Genomic DNA, 9,989 nt, shown 5'->3' with positions numbered 1-9,989 from the left:
AAAAGGAAAAAAAGAAACAACAACAGTAACAAAAGAATCAGAATCCAGTTCTCTCAGCAGTTCCAGAAAAGGAAGCATGGGTGGGAATATGGTCTAGAAATCCTTCCAGCACCCAAAATCTCTCCATCCTCCCTGATCCCCATTTTTTCTCCTAGCCTCACCCCCACTTTGGCTGCTTTATCACAAAAAGCTTGGATGAAGGCTTATGATCTCAGCTGGGGCTGCCGGGCTGCAGAGAAGTGAAGGGGTCCTCTTTCTAAGAGGAGAAAGGTCACGCAAAATGCTGGATTCCTGTGCCTGGTAGTCAGTTTACCAGCTTTTTCAGAGAGAGGCTTATCCTCTGTCATAGAATTTGTCACAGAAGCAATGACAATTTTGTAATAGAAGCAGCGTCAATCAGAGCAAGAAATGAACCAATACATCATCTGGACCGACTCCTTTGTCGTACAGATAGGAAATTGAGACCCAGAGAAGGTAAGTGACTCACCCGAGGTCCTCACACAGCTGACAAGGGGCTGGGGCTGGGGCCCAGGTGAGCAGGCGTGCTTCCGCAAAGGAACGCACTTGGGGTTCCCAGGGGATCTCTTTCCATCTCATTTTATTCCCAAGTACAAAACCCATTCCTATTTGTTCTTAATCTACTTGTAAACTCTAATGACTAGTTCTAGTGTTAAATACTTAACATAATTTACTTAAGTAGCTAATTGCTAACAATGTAAAGTAATTTTCTTTGACCTTTTATAATCTGTGTTCCTCCCTCAGAAAAAAAGTTCCAGTCTCCAGTGTTTTGGTGACATTGGCATAAACAGTGAATGGCTTGGCATGAAACCAGAGTCCAGTTCCTGAAGGCCATGCCTTCCTCCACTAAACGCCCTATATTCCCTTATAAAGTAAAGGGTAGAGGGGGAAAAAAAAGGACATTTTTTAAATTAAGAGCGTTACAGACACCTATATATTTATGAATCATGGAGGCAAGTTAACGTAGTAAGTTTGGGAGATTGGGACCATGGGGGCCTAACTTCGCGTCTCACCTCTGCCCTGTCCTGGCTGGATGACTTTGGGCAAAGAACCCGTCTCCAAGGCTCTATTTCTTGACCTATAATATGGGTTTGATAACTGTGCCTATTTTGTGGAGTCGTTATGAGGATAAAGCGAATTGATATATATATATAAAGTTTCTGATACCGTGTGTAGTACACAGTAGGTCTTCAACAAATGTGACTTATTATTGTTGTTAATACGTATAGAAATAGCTGAAGGTTCATAAAAGTATGAAGAAGGAAAGTTGCCTTGATTTCATTCCTCAGTTTGCTACTTTCCCACTGTGGGATCATCATGGTATCATAAAATATGTATAATTTAGCAGGCTGCTTTTTCCGTTTAGCATTCTTTTGTGAACATCTCCTCTTATTCTTCAAACACATGATTTTTAATGTCTACAAAGTATTTCATAAATAGGCATACCATAATTTATTTGACTGTCCCTATTGTTGCAATTCGGTTTGTTTTCCCCATTTCTTTTCCCTTTATAAACATTTTGGCATATAAATCTTTGTCTGTGCTTTTGATCATTTTCTTCGGATAGATTCCTAGAAATAAAATTATTGGGTCAAAACATAAACATATGTCAGAATCTTGATTCAAACTGCGAGTTGCTTTGCAGAAAGAAGCAGTGCTTTGCTTTGTAAAGCTCATTCTCCAAAGCTGCACATGTCAACATTTCCCACCGGGCTGTTTTTGTGCTAGGGGAAGTCGAACACTTAGCATCCTCAGTCAATTGAAAGTTAATGTCCTCTTCCTTCTCTTCCTGAGCTGCATATAGGACCATTGGAAATGTCCCTGATTCTGAAGTCCTTTGGAATCTCCTCCTCAGGAAGCCTCAGTTCTCTCTGGTTTGGAGACTTACTCAAACCTGAGCTGACCTCACAAGCTCAGCTGACCTAATTCAGTCTTCTGACCAGGGGAATGGTATCCGTCATCATGGCTGTCTTTAAAAGCTTTCAGAACTGTTGAGTCCATAGGTTCTTTGCTTAGTCTATTGCTGTGTGGATAATACCCCTTACGTGTTAGAAAGTTACTGCTTAAATTTACCCTCTATATCCTTGACCAGTCTGGTCCCATTAAGCGGAGGTCTCTCCACAGTCTGTGGATGGTGACCACATCACAGGGATGCTTTGCAGATACCTCTCTGGGTCCAGCACAGGGAATGCTTGCTACATGGCTTAGGTAGTGCTAAGCGGCTCCTCAAGCTTCTCTTCCTTAAATCCAGTATCTTCACCTTTCCTGGATTCTATCCCTGCGGACGCTCCCCCCAGTTCAGGACTCCCATTCTTCATGCTTCGGGTGCTCCTTACTTACCCACTTGGTCTCTCTGCTGCCAAAGTCTTCCTCCTCCAGTCTGCCCTACACACAGCCACCAGATTAGTCTTGCTTAGACGTAGTTTTGAGGCTGCCGCTCTTCACTGAGGACCAGATTAAGCGTGCTCTTGAGGCCATCCGTTGTATAGACTCTGTTTCCTGGTTACCCCTAACACTTTCCAGCCGAAGTCATTACTCTCTATTCCCTGAAAGGACCCAGTCCTTGTCAGATTCATTATTTTCCTTTTGCTCAATTGCCCTCCTTGTTCCATGTCTCTCTTGAAATTTCATCTGTCAGTGCCCATCCTGAGTACCCGTCTTAACACCCCATCACCAGAATGAAAGCTCACCCACCATGAACACCTAGGCACATCACTTCCCTTTTCTCAGTTCCCCCATAATACAATATTTTCTACTCTTCCCCTTGTCCAAATCTTGGTAGATAATAAAGATTACCTACCTTCATTATCGATGCCTGATTATTGAATCCTCCCTTCGTGCCAATCTCTGTAGATAATACTCCTGGGAGGCTGAACAGTGCTCGCCTCCTCTCTGTACCCCTTACATCACCCCACAGAATGCCTGGTACGTGGTGGACACTTCAGGTCCTGAGACAGAAGTTCTCCGACACAGCCCCCTCTCATGCTGCCACAGGGTGGGAGCAGCGCAGCTGCCTGGATTTATTGCTTTTCCCAGGAGAGGCAATTATAGCGCTTTATCTTCCCCTTTGGCTTTCAGCCAGTGGCTCTGCACCTAGTTTGTAATTTTCTTTTTGTTTGAAGGGATGTTCTGTCTACTCAGTCAAAGCAAAATGATGACGGTAATAAGAGTTGCTACTGTTTATTGAAAGACTACCATGTGCCGGACACCTGGGTTTTACCTAAGGGATCTCATTCATTAATTTCCATAAAAACCTTATAAATTAGATATTATTATCCTGCTTTATGATGAGAAAACTGAAGCTCAGAGAGGTTAAAAATCCTGCACCCAAATCACTAACGTAGTAGTTTAGAGTTTGAGCTAAGAGTTGAACCCAGATCTATGGGCCCAGGTCCCTTCTGTGATGTCCCACTAGGAAAGGATGACTTAAGCGGGGTGGGTGAGGCTCTGGCTCAGGTTTCCTGGGATCTGGGAGCCTGGGGCTTTGCAGCGGGGGACGTGCGTGCTTCCACTGCAGCTCGGCTATGCTAGTTATGCTGAGCCCCTGGCACCTCTTTGTCCTGTTGCAGCGCCGGTAAGAGGGCAGGGAAGTGGAGTGAGGCCACTGCTTGAGTCTGAGTGCCTTGGTGCCCCAAAGGTCTTTAACTCTACACACCCTCTGTGTTTCCTCCAGAGATCTCCAGAGCTCCCAGACCTATCGCTGCATCAATGGGCAAAATGTACTCTTGGCATTAAATTATGGGGAATCTGACAGTTTACTATACTCTCCTGGTCATCTGTTTGCTGGGGGAAAGCAGTTGAAAATGGGTATAGTGTATGCCGAGATTAAGACAGTCTCAAATGTCTTACTTTAGGTATCAAAACTGGGTATGTAGGGATAATTCAAGGCTAATTTTTAAAGAACTCTGGAAAATAGCATCCCAGCATAGTGCTTGGATGCTAGAGTCAAGCATTTGTTTAATAGACACTAATTGAGTAAGTGAATGAATGAAATCAGGAGTATAGGAATAAATGAATGGTATTTTAAGTTTTGTTTTTTCATAGCAAGCAATGGAGAATAATGGGGAAAATGGTATTTTCCAGCGATCAGTAGCATGACTTTGAGTAACTGATTCTGAGGCCCTGTTTTGTCATGTGTAAAATGGTGATGTTAATACCTGCTGTCAAGGACTGTGAAAAGTCTGAAGTTTTGCCTTACTTCCATCTAACATGTTAGCCTGTTGGCCTTTGTTGGCAGAAGACGTGGACTTTATTACTCACGGCACAGCAAAACATGAACATCACCGTATTTGTATAACTTCTCCTTGCAAATGGCTCAGATGGACGCCTGCACACACGGCGAGCTGTGTCCTAGGAGAGTGACCCCAGGCTTAGGGATCCTGAATTTATAATGAGCAGTAAGTATGCCTGCCCTTTCCCCTGGAGGGTGATACTATCTCTACCTTTCCAGGCCGTTTGCTATACAGGTGTTCTCGAGAAGATATCCCGGACTAAAGGGATCCATAGCTTTGCTGGTAAGACATGTATGTAGAAATGCATGAGATCCATGAAGAATCATCTCCCAACACCACCTCATGGATCTTTTTTTTTTTTTTTAAAGATTTATTTATTTGACAGAGAGAGACTCAGAGAGAGAGGGAATACAAGCAGGGGGATTGGGAGAGGGAGAAGTAGGCTTCCCACGGAGCAGGGAGCCCGATGTGGGGCTCGATCCCAGGATCCTGGGACCATGACCTGAGCTGAAGGCAGATGCTTAATGACTGAGCCACCCAGGTACCCCTCTCATGGATCTTTTTTATGAGGATGAAATGAACTAACGTGTTATATAAGTCAGGAGAGTTCAGGGTATATTGCAGTAACAAATGACTTCCCAAGTTTCAGTGTCTTAAACTTCCAAAGATGTACTTCTTGCTAATGCCACTTACTCAGAGGGGTTAGTGGGAGCTCTCTTCTAGGTCATCCTCACTCTGGGTCCTAGGCTGAAGGAGGCTTCATCATGTGGCACATTGTCATGGCAGGGGGAAATCGAGTGTGCAAAACAGCATGCTGGCTCTTAAAACTACATCCCGGAAGGAATGTGCATCTCTTCTGCTCACACGTCTTTGTCCGAAGCAAGACATGTGGCTAGACCTAATTTCGAGGGAGAAGGGAAGTGTGCCCAGAAGAAGACCTAAAATACTTCTTGGTGGCCAGCAGAAAATACTTCCAGGGAAACGCAAAGTCCTTGCACAAAGCGTGGCACGTGAAAACCTGTAGCTCTCCTCTTCCTTTCCACTCTTGGAGCCATGAGTTTGGGCAGGGTCAGAAGTGTGGGTCTTTGGTCCAGAGGAAGCTCATAGTGATCCTGGATTCAGATTGTTCTCTGGCCATCTGTGGCGGTGGTCAAGAAAATTTGCAGAATTTCCAGGGTAAACTTTTGTGTCCAAGCTTGTAAATCAAATGAATCAATACTAATTACTAACATGCATTCAAGTTCACAAGTCTGTTGGTCAACATGAAAAAAGAAGGAACATAGAATTTCTCTCGATCTCCAATTATTGCACAGAGATAATAACTAGATTGAGAAAGGAAAAAATGTTGATTTATTTTTATTCATGAAGCAATGCAATCATGCAAAGATTCAATAGTTGAAATACTTCCTGATCAGAAGTGGTCCCCCCGCCCCCCTGACTGGAAATCATTGAATGCCATAGAATGAAATAAACATTAAGGATCATCACAGCCCCCATGCTTTAGAGTTAAAAAATGCCAGATGGGTATTAATTCATATCTTCAATAAATATTCATTAAGCTCTCCTGCGCCCCCATCTATCAGGTTCTGTGTGAAGGATCTGAGTATAGTGTGGGAAACAAAACACAGTTCCTGACTCCATGGGGCTTAGAGTCTAGAGGGAAAGAAAGATCCTAACAGGAGCCCTTATTCATGGCTTGCTTACTACAGGCTGGGTGCCGGGCTGGGCGAGACGTCTACATTTCACAGAAGACTCAACAGCCTGTGGGTGGTTTATTATTCACCATAACCGCTTGGAGGTTGTTGGAAGCTCAACTTTCACCCAGGATGGTCAAGGCTCAGTTGTTCGACATATTCTGTGGCTACCAGAGTTTTTAGGACAGAATTACAGATGTATCCACACCTAGACATTGTCACTAAGCTGTATCCCAAGAACCACCCTCGTTCATAGGCTGTGGATTCCCCATCTCCAGGCTGTGCCTCCTCTTCATTCACATTCCCTATCAATGAATGAGCGACTCAGAGAATGCATGGCACGTCTGTCAGGTGCCAGGCACCATGCACCTACGGTTATCTTCCTACAATTATCTGCAACGGTAGGAATGACTCTGATCACTTTGCAGATGAAGAAATGAAGGATCTGAACATGAGCAGACACTTGCCTGTTATTCCAGAACTCAAAACTGGGAGAGGCAGCCAGGATTCAACCCACGGCGTCTGAGCCAGGACCCTTCCCAGGGTCACGATGCTGTGTTTCCTCACTGCCGGCAGGCCTGACCAGTGGATGCTCCCAGACCTATAACCATGGTTCCTGCCAGACATCCCTAAGTCCCCCTGCAATAATGCCAGGTTATGAGATCCAGGCAGCTCTAGCACAAGCAGACTCATTTTGGGAGCACCTGCCTCTCCTCACTGCAATAGTACAACTTGCAGCTTTTACTCGTCTATTCTAACGAACTCAGCAAACATTGATTAAGCAGCTTCAATGTGGCGGGCCCCGAGGCTAACAGGGTGAGCCCGACACAGCCCTGGTCTCCAAGGGCTGAAAATCAAGAGCATGAGAGAAACTTAGAACCACAGCAAGTGTAATGGAAGTAGATTTCACCCAGGATTATATCAAATAAAGTGCAACAGGAGAACAAGGAGAGAGAAACTCCTACTAAGCAATCTAGGAAGGCTTTGGGGGGAGGTGTGGTTTGTCAGGGCTTTGAAGGATGGGTAAGACTCAAGTGCTAGAGGCCCGGCAGTGAGTGTGAAGGAGCCAATCCTGCAGCAAGAAGACGCGTTTTCTCCCAGAAACTGGTAAGTGGGGGGAGAAGTTGCTTTTCCAGAACTCACAAAAGCTGACCCATTTTCACAGAGGCCCCAGGGAGGAGCAGCTTATGGGGGGCAGGTGCTGCTTCGGGGGTGAGCTGAGAAGAAAGAATACTCTGGACACTTTGAAAGTCTTATCTGAAAGGGAGCCATCTGGTGCTTAGTACCAAGCAAACTTTTTATTTTCTCCAGGCATCTGGGCTTTGTGAGGGTGGAGGGACCCACGGCGGCTCCCTGGCTGCTGAAGGGCTGCATCTCCCGCCTGAAGCCTGACTGTCCCAGCCTCCTCACCTCTGCACAGAGCGGTCCCCACAGTGAGCTGATGAGCTGACAGCTGTCTCTTTAGGAGCCCTTCGGGTCTGCCTCCCCGCGCTGTCCCCCTGTGGGAGAAGCATGGTAGGTTTTTAATCCTGGCCACTTACATCTGGGAAAAACAATCCAAATGTTAGTCCATCTGGAGAGAGAACAAATCCGTATCTTCTGCTGCCTGTATCTTTTGATTTTCATCTCTGGATCTTTAAATCTCATTATGAAGCCAGAACGAACCCCCTGCAAGCCTGTCTCCTACCCTTCAGGCAGGCTTTCAGACGTTTCTTTGTGCCTAGTCTCCTCATGCTCCTTGCTAACAGAGCTCCTCTCAGCTGGGAGTGGCTGGCACAGCCCCTGAAACAGCGAAACAAAGCCTGGCTACGTCCCCATGAGGAAAGAGGCAATCATAACTTGCCTTCCTCCTGCCAGAGGGCGACCAAGCGAGGACAGTGCAGTGACTGGGTCACAGTCCCAGATCCTCCAGCCACCCTAAAGCGAGAGTTTGGCCACAACGCCCTGCGCTCATATGCTTCCGTAGGAGCGGACTCACGTGTTCAAAAAAGAACTTGGTACATTTCTTCCTAAACTGGCTCCTCCTCCTGTGTGCCCTGTTGGCGAAAAGGCAACAACCAATCACCCAAGCTAGGAGCTTTCAACTCTCCCAGGCTTTAGAGAGTTAACGGGTCTCTTAATGCTCATGCCTATGCTACCTCTTCTCCAGTTCTCCACGACTCCTTACGGCACCCTGCTTGCCTGGATTACTGCCACGGCTTGCTCTCCGCAGTCCTGCTTCCACTGTGTTTCCTTCCTAATCCACCCTCCAGGCTGCAGTCAGAATAATCTTCCTAAAATACACTTAGTTAGGTCATGCCTCTGCTCAAAACACTTGGCCTACAGCATAAGATTGAAACTCCTTAGCCTGGCATAGAAGCTCCATGTTCCATGCTCCAGCTTACCTGTGCAACCTCATTTTCCACCTGTGCTCCTCTCTACTCTCCATAACCGGCCACCTAGAACCACTTCCGGTTCCCTGCACCTGACGCATCATGCCTCTGCACATGCTCCGTGCATTACTCTGATTCTCTGGCTGTTACCAAAGCCCAGCTCAAGAGAGGTCCCCACTCTGAACACCAGATGTCTTTCATATCACAGTGTATCTTCATTGGGTTTCTGTTAAAGTGCATAGTAGGATATCAGACATTATTTATGTACTCATCTCTGGCCCCAAGTCACCTGTGTGTTCCTTCTTAGCTAGTGCTGTGTCTTTTTTTTTTTTTTAATTTTTTTATTGTTATGTTAATCCCCATACATTACATCATTAGTTTTAGATATAGTGTTCCATGATTCATTGTTTGTGCATAACACCCAGTGCTCCATGCAGAACGTGCCCTCCTCAATACCCATCACCAGGCTAACCCATCCTCCCAACCCCCTCCCCTCTAGAACCCTCAGTTTGTTTTTCAGAGTCCATTGTCTCTCGTGGTTCTTCTCCCCCTCCGATTTCCCCCCCCTTCATTCTTCCCCTCCTGCTACATTCTTCTTCTTCTTTTTTTCTTTCTTAACATATATTGCATTATTTGTTTCAGAGGTACAGATCTGAGATTCAACAGTCTTGCACAATTCACAGTGCTTACCAGAACACATACCCTCCCCAGTGTCCATCACCCAGTCACCCCATCCCTCCCACCCCACCCCCCACTCCAGCAACCCTCAGTTTGTTTCCTGAGATAAAGAATTCCTCATATCAGTGAGGTCATATGATACATGTCTTTCTCTGTTTGACTTATTTCGCTCAGCATAATACCCTCCAGTTCCATCCACGTCGTTGCAAATGGCAAGATCTTATTCCTTTTGATGGCTGCATAATATTCCATTGTATATATATACCACATCTTCTTTATCCATTCATCTGTTGATGGACATCTTGGCTCTTTCCACAGTTTGGCTATTGTGGACATTGCTGCTATAAACATCGGGGTGCACGTAGCCTTTCGGGTCCCTACTTTTGTATCTTTGGGGTAAATACCCAGTAGTGCAATTGCTGGATCATATGGTAGCTCTATTTTCAACTTTTTGAGGAACCTCCATACTGTTTTCCAGAGTGGCTGCACCAGCTTGCATTCCCACCAACAGTGTAGGAGGGTTCCCCTTTCTCCGCATCCCCGCCAACATCTGTCATTTCCTGACTTGTTAATTTTAGCCATTCTGACTGGTGTGAGGTGGTATCTCATTGAGGTTTTGATTTGGATTTCCCTGATGCCGAGCGATATTGAACACTTTTTCATGTGTCTGTTGGCCATTTGGATGTCTTCTTTGCAGAAATGTCTGTTCATGTCTTCTGCCCATTTCTTGATTGGATTCTTTGTTCTTTTGGTGTTGAGTTTGATGAGTTCTTTATAGATTTTGGATACTAGCCCTTTATCTGATATGTCATTTGCAAATATCTTCTCCCATTCTGTCAGTTGTCTTTTGGTTTTGTTGACTGTTTCCTTTGCTTTGCAAAAGCTTTTTATCTTGATGAAGTCCCAATAGTTCATTTTTGCCCTTGCTTCCCTTGCCTTTGGCGATGTTTCTAGGAAGAAGTTGCTGCGGCTGAGGTCGAAGAGGTTGCTGCCTG

At 45.5% G+C, this 9,989-nt stretch overlaps 1 long non-coding RNA gene across 1 annotated transcript; it reads right to left on the bottom strand.

Annotated features, from left to right (window-relative positions):
• Positions 1-4,648: 4,648 nt before the first annotated feature.
• On the bottom strand, positions 4,649-8,404 carry LOC118521010 (uncharacterized). Its single transcript, XR_004909928.2, has 4 exons — positions 8,329-8,404; positions 7,355-7,443; positions 6,034-6,111; positions 4,649-5,572 (listed from the first exon to the last, which is right to left on the bottom strand). It is a non-coding gene; the product is annotated as an uncharacterized LOC118521010 (long non-coding RNA).
• Between the last annotated feature and the right edge of the window lie 1,585 nt (positions 8,405-9,989).

This window comes from Halichoerus grypus, chromosome 4 (assembly GCF_964656455.1).
Source record: "Halichoerus grypus chromosome 4, mHalGry1.hap1.1, whole genome shotgun sequence".
NCBI classification, from domain to species: Eukaryota; Metazoa; Chordata; class Mammalia; order Carnivora; family Phocidae; genus Halichoerus; species Halichoerus grypus.
This window is presented reverse-complemented; position numbering and strand designations above follow the sequence as displayed.